Raw genomic sequence first — 12,548 nt, 5'->3', positions numbered from 1 at the left:
GCGGGCCCAACAAAAAGAAAGTAGAAGAAAAGAACCACTCTAAAGGTTTATCTTTTCCGTGTCCACCGCCGTAGGCGAAAGAGGGCGGCTAACTGCGACAGGGCATCGACCGTCGGAGCCCTGAAACACCGAAGCCGGTGCACGGCGTGCCATGAGCAAGCGAGGCGCCAGACGGCTTATTAGGAAAAGAGGGGTGCAAATCATTCATAACCACCAACGACGACGGGCTACCCGATCCCCGCCCCCAAAGACCGCGCGACAAGGGAGAGAGCGCCCGGAACGCAGAAACGAAGTCGGCGGACAGAAGAAAGGACGCAGCGCCGTCGCCGAACTATGCGGGACAGGATACCAGAAAGTTGACCTTGCCGAAACGGCCGTCCTCGAAAGGGGAACGAACTGGGGGAAGCAGCCCCTTCCTTTGTTGCCCCACCGGGCCTGAATCATTCGGCTTAGCCCAGACGACTGGCGCCCGTCCGTGTAGGTACAAGGGCTACGTTCCTCAGCGAAGATCCCGAGAGAGGTCAACCGCGCTGAAAGAATGCAAGACGGCGCTAGAGTGGGGGCGCCGACATGCACAAAGCCTCGACGCCGTGCCGGCCTCGAAACGTCGGGTTTCTATTCCCTGCGCCATTGGTTGGGATGGGGTGCACCCATATCCAAAGGACATGTAAAGAAAACCGCAAAGTGATTTCATTGCCTGGTAGGCAATGAGCCTGGTGGTGTGGGCAGTGAGCCTGATGGTGTGGGAGTGGCTCCTCAGTCCTGGAGACCATGGGACGACCTTGCATGTCTCAGCTCTGGACACCAGGAGTTGCTGTGCATCCAAGCCGGTGCTGGTCATCAGGTTCTCCCACAGCTGAGGGGGGAAAAGGGAAGCTAGGTGCGCATATACTTGACAGGAGAATCCAGCAGGGCCAAATGATGTGTAACACGGCAGATAGCCTGATTTCAGGATTAGTTCGTGCAACGCACTGCAAAGGTCCCCGTGGCAAAATCCCAGTTGCTTCACCCTGAATGACAAAATAAGTGTAGCAGACAGCGGGAGGTTTAGCCGGCTGCATGTGCTTTCTAAGTATCTTCGTGTTATAGAGGGCAACCAACGGGAGGAGAAGAAGAAATGGTAGATTGTTTTTGGTTCTTTGCAGAAAGCACATAAAGGCGAGGGGGCCGGTATAAAGCGGTGCAAGTAATAATTTAAATTTGGCACGCGACAGCGAAAACTAGTGATGGTGACTTCGCGAGCTCGCGACTGGCGTATGCTGCACTTCCACGAGTACCGGAGGTGCTCGAACTCCGAGTCTTCGGAGCTAGTGGAATCGCGTTTTTGTCTTCTAAAGCCTGACCCAGGCGTGCTCATTGCCACCTTGTCAAGTTCGCCATTGAGAGCGATGACGTACGACGGCCTTTCTAAAGAACGAATATTTATCTTTCACAATTTTCCGCAATATTGTCAATCTTTTACGAATTAATGCGTAGCGCCCACCTCTTATTCTACTGCAAGTGCCCTCAATCATCACCATAAGCAACCGCCGTTTTCGTGAGCAGCGCGTGCAGAAAACACCACAGCCTTTCGCTGCTCAGCGAAGTTGTACGGGTGCTTCTACGTGCTTGTGCGGCAGAACCTTCCAATGTATTATGCATTTTTGAACTTTGAAAAGGGCACCTGTCTCCTATCCGCCTCTAAATCGAGGCATAAGGAGAGGGACTGCGCTTCTGCACCTCGTTTTTTTTCGTTACTCAGCATCTGATTAAGCGGTTGCTGCCGTTGTCGGGTATGAACTTGCCACCGACACCAATAACATCATTATCATTATCATAACCCGGTTGTGTGCCCTGCAGGACGGAAGCCTCTCCCAAAGATATCCAGCAACACCTATCGAGTGCTAGCTAAGTCCATGTTTTTCGCGAAAATTTTCGTAGCTCGTCTCTCCAAGGAGTTGTCGGCCGACCCCTATTGCGTTCGCGGTCTATTGGCAGCCACTCTGTCAAACGGCTGCTCAGCCTGTTGTATCTCATTCGTATTAGGTGACCAGGCCATGCCCATTTCCTTCGCCTATTTTGAACGAGAATGTACTCCACCGTGGTATGTTCTCTAATCTATGCGGCTGTTTCCTGCACCTCAACTTGACCCCTAGCATTCGGCGTTCCATGGCCCATTCCGCCGATCTTAATTTCTGTTGAAGTCGTTTGCTGAGACCCCAGCTGTCTGCCCCGTAAGCCATTACTGGAAGAACGCATTGATTAAATACAAGCTGTTGCAGTGACAGAGGAAGATTGACCAGTCAGGATATTTAGGTTACAACCAAATGCAGCCCACCCCATGCCTATTCTGCGGGTAATTTGCCGTTCATAATTTGGATCAGCAGCTATGGCTCGCCCAAGATATACGTATTCGGTCACTGTTTCAAAGACTTCGTTGCCTACCTGGAAGTAATGTACCTTGGCGAGATGATTCGACATTACCTTAGATTTTTTCGCGACACCATTAAACACCTTCCAAATTGTGAGGAGTCGGTGCTCGTTCAAATAATTAGGAGGACGTAATGGTAGCAAATTTCACGGTTCATTTTGAAAGACGTATTGGCAAGTGTTTTTTTTTTGGTAGTACAGAGCCACAAACGATGCCCTCTCGAACAATCACCCAACCATTCACATGTACATGCATATTCTTACCCGGATTTGCGAGTATGTTTCGGCGCTCTTTTGAACCCGAAATGTCCTCAACTGTTTAAAGGCGAAGCCCCTTAGGGGATCGGTCTGTTGGTGCATCATGTCGTCGTCGTAACCATCGTTTCACATCGTTTCATTTTTCACGGTAATAACGCACGGCACACTCGTTTACGCTACGCGTTTGACCGCTCTGTTACACGTACTAAAAAACACCCGCACACCGGGCAAGGATTCTCGCAGTCCCCAGCACATACGCGCGATTTCACTGACTCCGGTCAACCGTAACCTGATTGAACGAATTAACAATAATAAGCTTGTTTAACGTACAAGCTGGTTTCCTCCAGCCCTAACGGGTTTTCGTACTCACATTGCTACTTTTGATCCTTTGTGGTTCCTTAGACGCGTCATTCATAGGACAATCTGCAAGGAATTTCTTGACAAAGCCCCCGCTTTAAATATCCATAATACTTTTGGCAAGGTTAGTAAACCAGGCTTGTACAAGTAGTAACGCTTGCCTTTCCGAGCCAGAAGGCTGAATCCTGAATTCGTTACTTCTGCCTGCACCGCCCGATTCGTCCCAATCCCCAGGTACATCAGCCCACCACTTATTACCTTGATAGGAAAGAAGAAGAAATAGAAAAGAAAGGCCGGGAGTTCAACCAGGTGTAGAGCACGGGTTGCTACCCTGCACTGGGGGAATGGGGCTCAGGGAATAAAAAGCGGCGGGGGGGGGAGAAGAGGAAGAGATAGGAGTGGGAAAGCGCGCACTCTAGTCCCGTTTCGGGCACTATAGTCTTTCAAGTAAGTTCGTTTCCCTCAGGAAACGTAAAAGGGCTTTCGTTGCCTTCTGCGAGGTCGATGGTGAAGACCGATGACTTAGAATAGTTTCCACCGTAAATTATCGATTGTCTAATCGGCTCAGCGCGGTGGCAACCATGCTCCTCTCCGACGAGTATTCGGGGCAGCGACACAGCACATGTTCTATAGTCTCTTCCGCCCCGCAGGCGTCACAGTGGGCGCTGCTGGCCATCCCGATGAGGAAGGGGTAGGCTTTTGTGAAGGTCACTCCCAACCACAGTCTACAAAGTAAAGTTGACTGGGGTCGAGACAGCCCATACGGAATACGGCGCTGAAGAAGGGGATCCTGAATATACAGACGGGGATTCGAAAAGTCCGGCGTGTTTCATTGCTGCATGGTAATCTTGCGTGCAAGGGACGAAGCGTCCTGGCGGCATCGCACCTTGAAAGCGGAAGTAGAATGGTGTGGTCGGTCTCATGACCTGTAGGGGCAGCTTCATCCGGTGGCACGTTACCGATGGCTCCGCAGTGACCTGGAAGCCACTGAAAAATTACGCCATGGCCGGCTGTGATGGCGTGATGGAATTTTCCTCTTATCTCTGTCACCAGTTGGTGTAAGGGGCCGTAGCGCAGGGCTGCTACGGCGGCCCAGCGCTACGGCAGCATTGTGATGCAGCCTTGGAATCCGAAGAGATCGCCCAATTTTGAGGAGTACCTCCGATGATATGATCAAGACCCTCACGAATGGCTGCAAGTTTTGTAGCTGTCGAGCTCGTGGTATGGCCAATACAAAATCAAGTTGTTGCAAAATCTGCTGGCACAAACACTGCACCTGCCGAACTGGATGACGTTACTGAGCCATCTGTGTACACATGTTTCCGGCAATTGTACCGTTCATGCAGTAACAGCAGCGTAAGCTTTTGAAGGGCCAATGATGACAAGTGGGCTTTTTTTCGAATTCCTGGAACACTGAGACGAATCTCAGGTTGTGCCAGGCACCACAACGGGGAGGTCGGTGTTGCCGCAGGGGCGTACCTTGAAGAGATTTCAGCCCTGTGCCTTGTGATAATGGCTGAAAAAGTAGATCGTGGTCTACTTTGAGGAAGCTGCGCCAGATGGTGAGAAGGCAGCCTCGTGAGGAGCTTGATGTACAGGCGTAGTGTTTCAGTAGCTACGTACGTTGCTATTGGGTGTTCCTGTGCGATGCAAATGGTGCCCACTGTTGAAGCACAACGCGGCAAACCAAGACACGTGCGCAGAGCCTGCGCTTGGACGCTCTGTATTACCCGCAGGTTAGTGGTACTAGTGTTGGAAATTGCTGGCAAGCTGTAACGCAAGGTGCCTAACAAAGTGCGGAGTACAGTTGCAGCATTCCTCTTACCGATGTTCCACACGTCTTTCCACCAAGAAATCTGAATATCTGGGCAATGGTGGTACGTTTCTTGTTAAGGAAAGACACATGTGCGCTCAAAGAAATGTCCCTGTCGATGATGACGCCAAAAAATAAGGGCGTCTTGATAGGGGTGTCCCCCATGGATCAACCTAAGGCCCCTACTTTTCAATCTTGCTAAGAATCCCGTAGCTCATACTGCCGCCCGGTTGGCTTACTGCGCTGCTGCCCGGTTTGCTTTCTACGGTGATGATGCTTTGTTATGCACCAAGGACAGCGATATCCATTCCAAAGAGCGATATCCCTTCCAACTGCATACCCCTTATAACAGCGATATCCCTTCCATCTGCAAGCTGCGACCTTGTGCATGAGGAACAGCTTGTCCCGTTTTCCACTACAGTTATCCCCTGCCAAAACAGAACTTCTCAGCGCAGCGGTGACGGTAAATGTGCAACAAATAAGAACGAAATGATCCCTATTAAAGTAAGAGACAAAAAAATCGAATCTCACAGTGGCACTATTCTTCTGCTGCGTCTTACCGTTAGCCGTTCCAATAGCCTGAAACAATAGATAACCCACCCTAGGAAGACCTGGCGTCTTACTTTACCCCTCGCCACCCGGTTCTTCACTAAATATGGTGGGGTACACCAACAAGCTTGTACCATGATCGCTCATGAATTGGCACATGGATGATTAAGCGACGACTTCCCGGTTGACGATCTACGTCCGTCTCATCTTAGTGCCTTTCACACGCTAAATCGCCTTCTTCGCAGTGCAATGATTGCCGCTGCTAAGCTCACGCGACTAAATAATCTGCATCACATGGTCCCCTGCCCACCCCTTCATACCGTTATAGAGGAAATCAAGGTGCTATTACGACATCTTGGGGAGCATTCTTCTCAGTGACGAGTGCTTAATGAATGGGATCAAATAAAAGTGATTTTAACCGAACGAACATTCTGCCGGCAATTCCTCTTCTGTGGGAGCTACCTTCGATCGGCATCCCACGTCGCAGACCAATTAGAGGAAGTAATCAGACTTCCCGAGACGGCTATGTTCGAACCCTCGTCAACGACAAGGCCGAAGATGAGGCAGACATTTATACGGACGCTGCGGTTGACGAAAAAAACCCAGCCATAGACTGAACATTTACAGATGACCCTGAATAAATAGATCACATCCCGTCTCTAATACGTACGGGCTGGTGAAGAAGTGGAACTAATGGGAATTTTGGTGCAATCCGGCACATTGGCGAATGTTCCTCAACCCTCTGAATCGAGAAGTTCAAAAGAATCACGGACTGCCACGTCGCGTTTCGGGAGCTGATTCGTGTGTTCTCACCTACTAGCTCGGCGACCCGCATTCTCACTTCGGTATGCGACCTACAAGAAGAAGGCTTCATGATTCGCATCTTCTGGATATTGGAGCACACCATGAGTGCACGTGGCCACCTTCTCTCCATTCCCGCCGTGCTGGTGTTGTCTCTCTCTCAGGAGGGGCGGCTACTTTCGAACAGGGCTGATTTGGCGTGCGGTAACGCTGCAAGCCATATTTGACAACCCCCAAACGTATTTAGCGCCATTAAAACAACAATTAGGGAAAACACAATTTGCTTGATATCGATATCAATAGGTACATTCACCATAAGCTTGAATGTACCAACCCTAAGCAGAGCTTTTATCAAAGGTTAGAAAATCGAAAAAGCGCGAATGCAGGTCGCTGCCATTGGCCATGTTACGAAACGGGAAAGCCGGTGTTCAGCGTTTATTGGCGCCATGAAGAGAGCTACGCAGAGCCGTGCACGATAGTCCAAGCGAAGCGTTCCCAAATCATGCGCGTGCTGGTTGCAGTTCTCCTGCGTGCAAAACGGTCCACTTCATTCTCGGCGTTTTTCAATCATCATCATTGACCATGCTGGCGGTAGATTAGAAATCCGCAACATCCGCCACGCCCACCAAATGCTCAGTCGTATAGTTACCAAAAGAACATTTTCTACCGCATACAAGCTTTTCTTGCGCGGTACTAGTCTTACCGTTCTTTCCTGTACACATCGCTGATTGTGCAAGTTTCTAAAGCATTGGAAACATATTGCTGGCTCTGTCACTCGGTAAAGGTGAAACCGTAGTTGTCGCAGGTTGCAGATTGACACAAAGGCAGGTTTCGCAGTGTCGGAGGTTCATTTCAGATTGTCGGCTTCACGAACTACCTGGGTACCAATGCGTATTTTAGCAAGAGTAACGCTGACTCCGCAATGAAGAAGTCCCTTACGAGCGCTCCTAATAGGGTGGGTACACCGACGATCTCCCGGCAGTTATACCGGGAGTCTTTCTTTTTCCGAGGTCACGCTGAGATTCAGTCCCTGTTTGATGTGATTCTTCCAAGAAGAGGCTCCAACAGCATGTCATGACGCTTCACATAGGACACCAAATTGAGTGATTCTTGTCTCCTTTTTTAGGACCTAAAACTGAGACACACAGTGGCCAAGATCTAGATCACACGTCCATTCATTTAACTTTTCTTGCGTGGTCACCGCTCTGGAAATGCCTTCCATACTTATAGTGGAGTCTTATCCCTTTCATTCACGAATCGTTATGTTCACTGCAGAAAAATTCTTTACTTGGAGGTTTAGCAGAGGCAAGTGTTTAGAGGTAAAAAAAAAGTTCACTCTCTCTAGAATACTTATTACGAAAATGGCGTGGCATCCTCATACGGAGGCAACATTATTCGATGCTGTTTTCACTATAAAAATAATAAATATCCTGATGCCGTCTTGAAACAAAAAGGGGAAAGAATTTCTGCGCATGAAAGAGGTGTTGTTAGCCTCTATAAATGATTTACGCCGCAGTAAACAGAACTTAGGACGGCAACACACCGGAGCTCCCACAAAACATGGTGGCGTCCTTATTGAAACGATGTTTATGAGTGCGGTTCCGCCATTCTACATCACATGGTGCTACCTTTCACTTCCGTAGGTTTTGAATATCAACCGCACCGCTCTGCAGCATGAACTCATTTCGTTTTCATAAGGAAAACGACGAAGACAGTCGCGTCTTCATATGGAGACACGGTGACTGAAAGGGATATTTCATCTTTGTTTGATGCAAGTCGGTGGAAGGTTCTGTGAGGTCTCGAAAGGTCAATCTTGTGGTCATTAGCCATGGACACTAGGGCAAACTTGTTAAAAAGTTCTACTTTATGACGCCCATTTTCCAGCCCAATTGAATCTTCAGAATTCTACAATGCATCTTCAGCGGGATGCGATTTCAGAGAGTTCTTGAGACCAACAGCGTCTACCTCCCGAAACCGCCGAAAAAAGTGAAAAGTCTTCTTTCTAATGCGTGTTCGTACGAAGAACACACACGAGGCTGCTTTTCTTGCCTCTATTGCTCTCTTGCAGAGATGTCGGTCCGTGTAGTGTCCATCCCAGGATTGTATTGACAGCGACCAAAGCAGGATTCGTTTCTTCCCGCTGTACCTGGGTCGTTTCTGAAGTGAACTTCCAGATCTGGTCTGACCAAATGAGAACGCTCATTGTTTGTTTAAACTCGATGCCTGGGAAAGCAATGGGGTCATCCAGTGGGTTCCCTCAGCGACCAGGCTTTGCAGAAACGTGCTGCCATTCGGGGCTTCAGCCACGTCTTCACAAATGAAAGGCACGACGACAGCCTTAATTACTGACGACGTGCTGTCATGTTGACTGCAAAGGGTCGTCCTGACGACTTTAAACATTTTTTGGGACCTCCAGGTTGCTCGGAAGCACTGATGGCCAGATCCATTTCGCCAATCACAGTTAACTTGAGCTCAGGGGCAACATCTTGTCGGATGAGTCTACTGACTGCCATTATCAAAACTACACGGACATAGCAGCAACCTGACAAAGTCTTCACCCACGCCCGGAACGTGTGTACTAAGACTTCGCTAATGATTCGCGGAATGGCTGGTTTGCGTGAAGCCACATTCATCGCTGCAAGTCGCTTTTCTGCAGCCGATTCGGGGGGTTTTGGAGTGCGGTCAGTGGTGCACATCTTTGTGGCATGTCGATGAATGTCGAGAGGAACACTGCATATATCACTCATGTACTCAGTTTCGGCCTCGTAATGCCTTGTTCTTGTTCTACAATGTTGACAAGTATAACAATAAAATCGGACTTAGACGTTTAGATTGTCGGTGAGTATATCAGACTTGCGGAAATGTTTCCCTCTGGAAGGCTGGCTGAATAGAGACAGACCGACAGACAAACAGACAGACAGACAGACAGACAGACAGACAGACAGACAGACAGACAGACAGACAGACAGACAGACAGACAGACAGACAGACAGACAGACAGACAGACAGACAGGCAGGCAGACAGACAGACAGACAGACAGACAGGCAGACAAGGCAAAAATTTCCCCTTCAAGTAGCCCAAGAAAGCCTATATACTTTAAACACACTTCCCCTGGTGTATATGTTGGGCTGCGGTATTTTTGTTGGATGTTCTTCAGTAGACCCTTCAAAAACACTTGCCGTTGAGCACTCATGGCACACGCTTTCTAGCTGTAGACGAGGAGGGGCACGATTGGAACTTGTTATGTTGTTGGCCTTGCATAGCTTATGGCGCTCACGCATGGCCCACGGTTATTTGGATGCCCGTCCTACGCGGCAATGTTTTCGTGAGTCCACAGTACAGTACGTAGAGGTGGCTCTCCTGAGTGGCTCTTAAGGATAGATTCATTGGCCACGCTTAAGGAACTGCAGAGAGAGTTCAGCCCTCATAGGTTGATGGCTTGTCACCCGCTTTCCATTTGTAACTAATTTTGTGTTGATCTTTATTGTGTCGATGACATGCAATTAAAAAAAATCACGCCATATCCACGGATTGAATGATGATAAGTGGGGCGAAGCTCGAGAGGGGGAGATCATCGGTAACCGTAACTCTCCCGTGAAAGTTCGCCCATTACATCATTAAGAAAGACGTAAGACTGTGTGCGCACATTGTACAAATCAACTTTTATTTTGTTCTTTTATTTTGCTCTTGTTCGTGTGTTGTTTCGTTTCTTCGTTTGTTCTTTTCATTTCGTCGTTGTCATAACTGGATTGCGAGGTCCCTTCATTACGACGGCTTTATGATCTGTGAAAAGAAGCGAGAGAGCTTCTTGTACTGGCTGCAATGGGAAGTTTGCAAACACTAAATCTATACACGTTCCTTGGATCATGGTAGGGTTCATATGGATACATTTGAGTGCGTATTTGAAGAAAGAACTTTTATTTAGGGCGAACTTGTGCCCGAACAAGACGAGAGGAAACGAGCAAAGGTCCTTGCGTCTCGTTCGATCTCCGAGAACGACTGCCTGAGTTCGTGGCGTGATCTCTTGCGTGATCTCCCCCTCGCAGTGCACGTGCGCTCGCGCCTCCGTTGGCGAACACAGACAAGCTCGCGCTTCCGGTGCCGAGTTTGCGCGGCCGGTTGCAGCCGGTTTTTGCGCGTGCAACGCGGCCCACTTTGCGACATCTCCGAAAGCATGCGGCGCTCACGTACAAGGAGACACAAGGGATGGACAGACCCATGGCTTTAGGGGCTTCGCCCCTAAAAACAGACAAAATGACCTCGTGTTTTGAAACCGATGTCTATCCAATCCCGCAATGCTAGCCATTGGGGTGCTCACCATGCCGTTTAGGTTCCCAGCGTGGTAGTTAGATTTGGAGTTTGGGTGAGTTGAAGTGGATAGATGGTATGGTTGGGAGGCGCGGTCGGGGACTGGCTGCGCCTGGTGATGACGTAATCTGTGACGGGAAGGTGTTATCCTAGTTGAGAGAGACTGCAGGCTCATCTACTTATAAGGTGGGCAGAGCTTAGAAAAACCAAGAGAAAGCTTTTGAAAACCACCAGCTTCCTATCTCCATCTGGACGGTGAAAGTTGCTAACTTTTCTTGTTTGGCCCCGCCGCTCCACGACAACCGTTACGCAGTGCCCCTCTTGTTTACGGCCCGTAACAGTGTTTGATCTTGTTTTCTGAGCTTTATCATTTTCGGCGCAATTTCCTCCAGATGCGAAAATCTATGTTTTGTAGTAATTATACCAATGTCGGTCTTCAATCAGAAGAACAGTGTCAGAAATAGTTATTTACTTACATAATTTCGGACTCCGTTATGAACACGCTCCTGGCTGCAAGAGTCCTAAAGGGGCCATGCAGACAAAATGCAACTTTGGTCTATTCGAAAGATTGCTCGTTAGAATAACACTGAATCCGTTGTTAACGTAAATTTCCATCAAATGTGCTGTATAATTAGAAAAAAGAGTGCGGCGATGCGACCCGCCAGCTCATTGCCTGCACTTGAACCTATTACCTATTATAGGCAGCTATACAATTGGCGGAGGCCGGCAACAGCAAACGCAAGTTAGGTTGGGCTTATCAGCATGCAGAACGAGTCTTTTGCGCCGAAAACTAACGCATATTTATTTTGCAGCAGTAAGCACTGTGAGTTAAGAATAGAATTGACGAATGTACGCGTAAAGATAGAAGTACCAGTGCTTACTGCTTTCGGTACTGCGCGCGGTATGCTTGTTATAGCTCTACAGCAGTCCGGAGCTTTCAGGTTGTAGCACACGCAACTGGCCGAGTGGCGTAAGTGACATTGCCTTACGTGACCATGTCTGTTGAGCATGCGCAATGTTTCACGAAAGCAATACTATTAACGGTAACGGAAACAACTCAGCTGCAAATGCTGTCAAAAACAAAGCAAGTTGGGGCAGCGTTATGTTGGCGCCATCGAGGAGGTCTGGCGGAAAACGAGGACTTTCCAGGTTAGTTGCAGACAAAACCGTGCAATAACTTTCCGTAGAACACCTGCTCTGGATACCTTATTGCAGACTCCACGAAACGTATAATTTCGCCGAAGAATAAAAGCTCTGGCCTAATTGCCTAATTTGTCAGTGAATAAGCATACTTTGCGACCGGACGAGCGGTCGGGTCTCTGAAAAAGAATTTTTTCGAATACAACAAATGTTTCCTGTTTTCTGCTTGACCCATCTAAGGCTGCTCATATGCAGTTGATTTTCGACTAGTGTACCCTAAGCCCTGTGTGGAAAAAAACCTAACCAATTGTGTTTTTCTCAAATGCCCTCAAGAACTTTTCCCGCTGAAGGATTAAGGCTGGAAGGAATCGTGGCACCCGCATAACAGTTGAGGAGCGTGGTTGCATCTTTGTCCTTGGGATATGTTACTCAGAGAGAGGGTTTGTTAGGTTCACACTGTTTACTGCGGAAAATTAGTCTCTTTATAGGCGCAGATAATCTTTTGTAAATCTTTCAGCTGGTTGAGTTTTCTTCTCTAAAGGAAAGATATAATATTCCACATAAGAACGTTAAGAATTGTGAAATTGGGTTCTCTCAAGTATAACGAATTGTTGTTTTGGGTAGAAACGCAACACCCGCTCAAATGATATGGAGGGAGTCGTACAGGCTGCAAAGATTACTCTTGTTGCTTTTGATAAATGCGACGGCGATTGTGTGATTATCCACACGCATTATTGCTCGTAACGGGTTGCTCATTGTGGGACAGCAAACAAAACATTGAACTGCCGAGTTACCAGACTGCACATCCTTTAAGAAATACCAGCGAATAAATATTTTTACCTGCAAAGACAATCATGAAGTATTTTGTATTCACATCAACTTAAGTATGGTACCCGCGACGTCTGTGATCTC

This window comes from Haemaphysalis longicornis, unplaced genomic scaffold (genome assembly GCF_048455015.1).
Source record: "Haemaphysalis longicornis isolate Haplotype H1 unplaced genomic scaffold, Haemaphysalis longicornis Haplotype H1 scaffold_7, whole genome shotgun sequence".
Taxonomy (NCBI): domain Eukaryota; kingdom Metazoa; phylum Arthropoda; class Arachnida; order Ixodida; family Ixodidae; genus Haemaphysalis; species Haemaphysalis longicornis.
Note: the sequence above shows the minus strand (reverse complement) of the source record.